Source organism: Rhinopithecus roxellana, chromosome 17 (assembly GCF_007565055.1).
Source record: "Rhinopithecus roxellana isolate Shanxi Qingling chromosome 17, ASM756505v1, whole genome shotgun sequence".
NCBI classification, from domain to species: Eukaryota; Metazoa; Chordata; class Mammalia; order Primates; family Cercopithecidae; genus Rhinopithecus; species Rhinopithecus roxellana.
In genome coordinates this window covers 17818645-17826021 of record NC_044565.1, presented here as the reverse complement: position 1 = coordinate 17826021, position 7377 = coordinate 17818645, and the positions used below count along the sequence as shown (strand labels likewise).

The 7377-nt window shown below is 37.9% G+C and overlaps 1 pseudogene; it reads right to left on the bottom strand.

The window, feature by feature from the left end:
- Nucleotides 1–2216: 2216 nt before the first annotated feature.
- Nucleotides 2217–4829, bottom strand: LOC104666478 (annotated as a pseudogene).
- Nucleotides 4830–7377: the final 2548 nt, after the last annotated feature.

The window sequence follows — 7377 nt, the reverse complement described above, 5'->3', positions numbered from 1 at the left end:
GAGGGAGCACAGGAGTGGGCAAGACTGGAATTGGAGTGCATGAGTACTAGAATCAGCCTGCTGCTTCCGTGCCAATGGGATCAAACTCCACTCACTTGGACCCACTGAGTTTCACCCTTCACAGGAGGAAGCATGCAGCTGAGTGGGTACAGGAGCCAGAGCAAGTACTTTTGGATGTCAGCAGGAGCAAACTCTATGCAGGCCCTGTGGCAGCATCTAGGCGGAGTGCCTGTGACTCCCAAAGCCCCAGGGGCCACATTACAGTGCTCCTTTACCTCTGCCATCTGCAGAAAGCTTAAGTGTTTGCAGCTCGGTGGGTCCTCTGCCCTTGTGCTGAGGCAACTGCCCTCTGCCAGTGAGGGCAAAGGGCTAGTGTGACAGGCTTTTGTATCTGCATTTATGGCTCCTGAGCTCTTGTCCAGCATCTGGGAGAAATGAGGTTGCACAAACAAATTGGAAGATTGCAAATGTGGGGGATTTTATTGCCAATGAAAGTGGCTCTCAGTGGGACGGGGAGCTGAAAAGGGGATGGGGGAGGGGGTAGGCAATCTTCTCCTGAAGACTCACCATCTCCGGTCAGATTTTTCTCTGAAGTTATGCCATCAAGCTGTCCCTCTGAAGTCAAGTTGCTTCTCTCTGATGTCCAGCCATAGTCCCTGATGTCCACCTGCTTCTTCCTTCTGCTGGCTAAGTCTGGGATATTTATAGACACAGGATGGGGTGGGGCAGGGCCATGGATGGTTTAGGAAAAGGCAACATTTGAGCTGGAAAACAGGGAAAGAAATTCTCACTTTGGGCTGTGGGTTTTAGGCTTTTTGGCTTGAAGGTCAGTCTTCACCATGGACTTGCCCTTTTCTGCCTAGAATTTCCCTATCCCTGCTGGTTATTCAGAGCTCAAGCATTCTTCAGAAAGCTGGAGATGAATGCTTCCAGACTGGGCCCATCCTTTCAAGGCAGTAGGTTCCCTTCTGGCCCAGAGTATGTTTAGAAATGTTCAGGAGCTAGAGAAATATAATATGATCTTATATTTGGAAAAACCTAAAGACTCCACAAGAAAAGTATTAGAACTGATAAAGAAATTCAGTACAGTCACAAGATATAAACTGAACATACAAAAGTCAGTAGCATTTCTAGAGACCAACAGTGAATAGTGTGAAAAACAAATGAAAAGTAATCCCATTTACAATAGCCACACATAAAATTACCTAACAATTAACAAAGAAGTGAGAGATCTCTATAATGAAAACTAAAAAACACTGTTAAAGAACATTGAAGAGGACACCAAAAAAACAGAAAAATATTCCATATTTATGGATTGGAAAAATTAGTATTTTTACAATGTCTATACTCCCTAAAGCAATCTACAGATTCAGTGCAATCTCTGTGAAAATACCAGTGGCATTCTTTACATAAATAGAAAAACAATCTTAAAACTTATATAGAATCACAAAAGACCCAGAACAGCCAACGCTATCCTAAGCAAAAAAGAACAAAACTGCTGTAATCATATTACCTGACTTCAAATTATACTACAGAGCCATAGTAACCAAGACAACATAGTACTGACATAAAAAAGACACATAGACCAATGGGACAGAAGGGAGAACCCAGAAACAAATCCACACGCCTAGAGTGAACTCATTTTTGACGAAGATGCCAGGAACATACTTTGAGGAAAAGACAGTTTCTTCAATAAATGATGGTAGAAAAAGTGGATATCCATATGAAAAGAATGAAACTAGACCCCTATCTTTCACAGTATACAAGAATCAAATCAAAATGGATTAAAGGGTTAAATCTAAGACATCAGCCTATGAAACTACTACAAGAAAAAATTGGGGAAAATTCCCAGGACATTGGCCAGGGCAAAGACTCCCTAAGCAGTACACTACAAGCACAGGCAAACAAAGTAAATAGGGACAAACAGGATCACATTGAGTTAAAAAGCTTCTGAACACCAAAGGATACAGTCAACAAAGTGAAGAGACAACCCTGACAATGGGAGACAGTATTTCTAACTACCCCTCTGACAAGGGATTAATAACCAGAATATATAAGGAGCTCAAACAACTCTATAGGAAAAAAAAATCTAATAATCTGATAAAAAATGGGCAAAACATTTTTCTGGTAGAGATAAAACCTTATATTCTAACTACAGCTATCCTGTTAGTAGTAAAGGCTAAAAGAATAATTTTTTTTCAGTCTTTCATATCATTTTATTTTCTTCCTTCAACCATAATAATATGATATCCAAATTTTGTCTTAACCAGTGGGTCTGTAAACACAGGCTGATCCATCCCACTTACAGGCAAGGCAAATGCTGCTTCTTGGAATGGTCCCACCATGGACCCTCTGGTCATCCAACCCAAGTCGCCCCCTTGCCTGGCTTTATCTTCACTATACTGTGAGGCCACTTCATGTAATCTCATCCCAGACTTTAACTTTTCCATGGCTTCCATGATTTTGCCATGTTTTTCACGTAGAATGTGTCTGACCTTTACTGCATTGCCACCACCTTTGGGACCTTGAGCCTTCTTGTCAGCACTGTCACTTCCAGAGGCTGCTCCCCCTTCCCCCGCTTTTCCAGAACCACTTTTTCCTTTGGGCAGGCATCTTGGAAGCTTGTTGTTGAACTCTCAAGAATAATTACTAGAAATTATTTTAGGCACATAATATATATATCATCAGAAAATAATATTTTGTTGCTTATACATTTTTAGCAGAAATATTAAGTTAATTTTATTATACTATTACAACAATATGGTATGAAAGGGTGGGTTCAAATAGAAATAAAGATTAGAATTTGAAGTATAGGTTCCTTTTTATGAATAAGATAGATTTTGGATAAACAGCAGTATTTAAAGCCTGGGAACAAAAAACACAATTGGTATTTGAGCAAGGAGAAGAAATTGGAGGAATTGAAACCTAAGCTTCAGGCCTGATCCCAGTGTCTAGATGTGTGGATTTATTAAGAGGTGGCATACACGTGTGGAATTTTACCTAGAGAATAGACTCACAGACAAGAGAATTTAGAAAGAACTGAAACAACTTCTCAAGTAAATTATTATGGGGGAGTGGAGAGTGGAATGAAGGCCTGGGATACAACTGTTGGATCTAATATAGGAGTTGCTGCCTTTCTCCCTACATTGGTTTTTGAGCATCATTTTTCAAATGGCACATAAGAATTAATAAATGCTGGAAAGAATAAGGAAATGACCAACACAGAGGAGATCTTATGAACTCTGAATAGCAGGCAGAGAGTTAGGGGTTCTGAGTGTTATCACAATTTTAATACCACCATGTTTATTCCCTACCAGACTTCTCTACTCTTGGCAAAGTAGGCTTTGTATTGTCTATCCACCCTTTCTTCAACATCTGTCTCTCCTCTGAATTTTTAAAAGTATTTACAACTTAGATTCTTACAACTGTAAATGTAATGAGGGCAGAGATACTCCTTAAAAGCTGTTTTTTGTTTTGTTTTGTTTTTGTTTTTATTTTTTGAGATGGAGCCTGTTGCCAGGTTAGAGTGCAGTGACGTGATCTTGGCTCACTGCAACCTCCTACTCCCTGGTTCAAGTGATTCTCCTGCCTCAGCCTCCCGAGTAGCTGGGATTATAGGTACGTGCCCCCATGCCCACCTAATTTTTGTATTTTTAGTAGAGACAGAGTTTCACCATGTTGGCCAGGATGGTCTCGATCTCCTGACCTCGTGATTTGCCCACCCTGGCCTCCCAAAGTGCTGGGATTACAGGCATGAGCCACTATGACCAGCCAAAAAGTGTTTTTTTTTTTTAAATTTTTTGTATGTGTCTCCTGTATTTAACACAAAATTTAGTACTTAGTAAATGATGAATGCTTTGAACAAAAAATTTTAAATTATCTCAAAAATAAGTAAGTTAAGAGATGCAATTTGCCCTATCTAACATTTCCTGGATTTTCACCTTGGCTTTGACCTGAACCTCAGGTTATTATTATTATCTACAATGAAAAACATCAGACCATCAGTCCAACTTGTTATTCTTTAGGGAATCTTCCTCTACACACAAAATGTAAATATCTGTTATAGTAATTTTAAGTAAAACATATAGTGTAAAGGAAGGCTTTTAATCTAATGTTCCAGTCAGCTTTAAAATGGGAACATGTTGTGAAGTAAAAGTTCCAGTTTTTTTTCTCAAAGTGGAGCAAACTGTGATCAGATTTATGTTAGATGATAAAACTCTTGAGTTTGCTATGTAAATTTACTTTAAAGTGTGAGATAATTACACATATAATTTATTTTTCAATATATAAGAATCTGAAATTCTAATTCCAGAACTTGGCATAATCTACAATAAGAGCATAAGAATTGTTCTGGTCCCATCGAAGCAGGTTTACAGCTAAGAATGTTTGGTATTTCTGTAAAGGTAATCTGTGTAAATAACAATATCAAATCAATCAAAGTGTCAGTTTACTGTATATTTTTTAAGATCATGGATTAAAAGAAGAATTGTTCCCTTTTTGCTTCTCGCCTTACTTCCCCAGGCTCAACAACGTTTTGCCAGGAAATTCTTTCACACGTAAAAACATAATCCTTTTTTTTTCTGACCAACATTTTTCTGTATTTACACATTGCCAAAACCATATTTCATCCAACTGATTTTTATATTACACAATGCTCTTCACAGTATAGGTTCTACCTCTGTGTTTATTCTCTGTCTCCTGGTACTTGATAACTGAAGAATGTTAAACTGCTTCTCTTCACCAAATAACACACTCTTTCCAAATTCCTTTCCAATGTGCATACTATTTCTTCCTCTTGAAATGCTTTCCATACCAACAAGCTCAGGCATTTCTTAGACATTCTTTTCATTTCAGCTCATTTCATTTCAATATTAAAATTTCGACCTCTTTGGAATATTCTCTTGACTCCCACAAACAGATTAGGTATTTCTTCTTTGCTTCCACAATCTTAGTGCAAATAAATAGCCCAAGTAAACATCCTGTACTGTGATTAATATAATATACTAAAACTGAAGATCTGTCTTTTAGTAGTTTATGTTGTGAGATATTTCATTACGGTTATATCATATTCCTACATGGTCAAGGCCTTCTGAGCAAAGGGTGCTATTAAGAATTTTGCATACCAGAAAGCTTTGGAATCTAGAAATTGTGTCATCCTAAAGATAAAATCTCTTTCTATAGAGATGCCGTTTCTCTTTCCCCCATTAAATGTATTTAATGAGTAATCTCTCTCTTTAGAGAGGAAGATGGTCATGTGTGTCAGCAGTCTATAAAAACTAAAAGGTTCTAAATTTTAGGGTCCCTCCCCTGTGATGCAAACCTACTACTACATCCACAAGTTAACGTCTGCCTTCATCCCATTGCTCTATGGGGATAGCAGCATTCGGAACTAAGACAGTTGTTCTTGCTGCTGATTTTTACTGTAAACAGACTGTGTTTTGGTCGGGCCCGGTGGCTCACACCTGTAATCCCAGCACTTTGGGAGGTCAGGGCGGGCAGGTCACGAGATCAGGAGATCGAGATCATCCTGGATAACACAGTGAAACCCCGTCTCTACTAAAGATACAAAAAATTAGTGGGGTGTGGTGGCGGGCGCCTGTAGTCCCAGCTACTTGGGAGGCTGAGGCAGGAGAATGGCTGAACCTGGGAAGTGGAGCTTGTATTGAGCCGAGATCAGGCCACTGCCCTTCATCCTGGATGATAGAGTGAGACGACTCCACCTCAAAAAAAAAACGAAAACAAACAAACAAAAACTGTGTTTCTGACTGAGGCTTTATTTGGTAGTGTACATATATAATACTGTGGAAGGCTAACTAGTTACCTTGCCAACAGGATAAAACTCAGAATCCTCACAGTATTTAACTTTGTAAGCTCAGGGCTTGGGATAGTGCCTGACATGTAGTAAAAGCTTATTAAATATATTTTATTTATAAAATAAAATGAATAAATAGTTGGGCTAGTCACTGAAAGGTAGAGGAAGATTTTCGTTGATATACCCAGTATTAGTATATATTGTGAATGATATTGAAACTGAGCCTAAAGATTACTGATGTCCTGTCTAATTCACCCTTCTTGTATATCTGCACTTTTCATTGTCTTAAAGATATTTTATTATTCTGTGCTGAAAACCAGTTGTGATGCAAATGATTTCTTATCCATAGAAAAACAAATAAACTTGTCCTGTGGATATTGATCAATTTAACATTTATTTGTAAATTCATGTCAACATTGTTGATTGCCTAAATTGATTACAGTATATATTGCCTACACACACACACACACACATATATATATATATATGTTTTTTTGGATTTTCCTTTAAATTGGTTTTAGCATCTTACTGGTTTTGTCACTAATTAATATGTTAGATAAAATCTTAGGCATGTATTCATTCACTTAATAGTTGTATTAAGGGCATAATTTTATCTTGTTTTATAAACATGATCCATTAATACCAGTAATGTATTCTTAACATCATGAAGTGTGCAATGTGTGTACATATGTGTGTGTCTCCGTGTGTGAAAGAGCTATTCTATTTTGGTGTTTTGGACTTTTCCTCATTTTCCTTTCTTTGGGATTTTCCAAATCACTGAATGTCTATAATCATTGCAATACTTTGATTACTCTGTACTGTATTTTAGTATGGGCTACAGATTTTGCAGCATTTAAATGATGCTAGAGAAACAGTATATAGTGAAGGAAACCACAACATGCCACCCCAAAATATGCTGATTTGGCATACTGATCATTTTGAACTTAAGGCACTGGAGAAACAGCAGTTGCAGAAGGAGCTGTCTTAACTGCCCTTTCCTACATGTAGCAAGCCATAAAAATTCTTGTGGGAAAGATGGCTCCCTTGTACTAAGATGAGAAGATAACTCTTATCAGCTCAGAGATGGTACTAGAGGAATCTGCAAACATTACTCCATTAATTTCTTCCCATTTGTTTATCTTCCCACAGTTTCTCACCTCTGTGAGCCTAAAAGCTGTTTTCCTTTGTCTTGCCGCTTCTCTAAAATTACTTTTCTTTGTTGAAGATGCTATATAAGCCAAAGTTCTAAAACCACTGGTTTGAGTTACTTTTCATTGCTGTTTCTCCCATGAGATGTGTGCTGCAAACATGAATAAACTTGCTTGTCTTTGTCTTGTTAATTGTTTTCTGTTGCAGAGGTCTCTTCCAACTTAAGAGGGCTGAGGAGAAATTCTACATCCTCCTAGCAATCATAAGCTTGACAAAAGAACCTCTAACCCTGACCAACCTTTTGCAGTATAATGCAGAGTAATACAGGTTTGTAAAATAAATAAATGAATATTTATTTTATAAAGGGGAATATGGTATAGCCAGTATGAGGAGTGTCTTGGTAGAATGAGTCATAC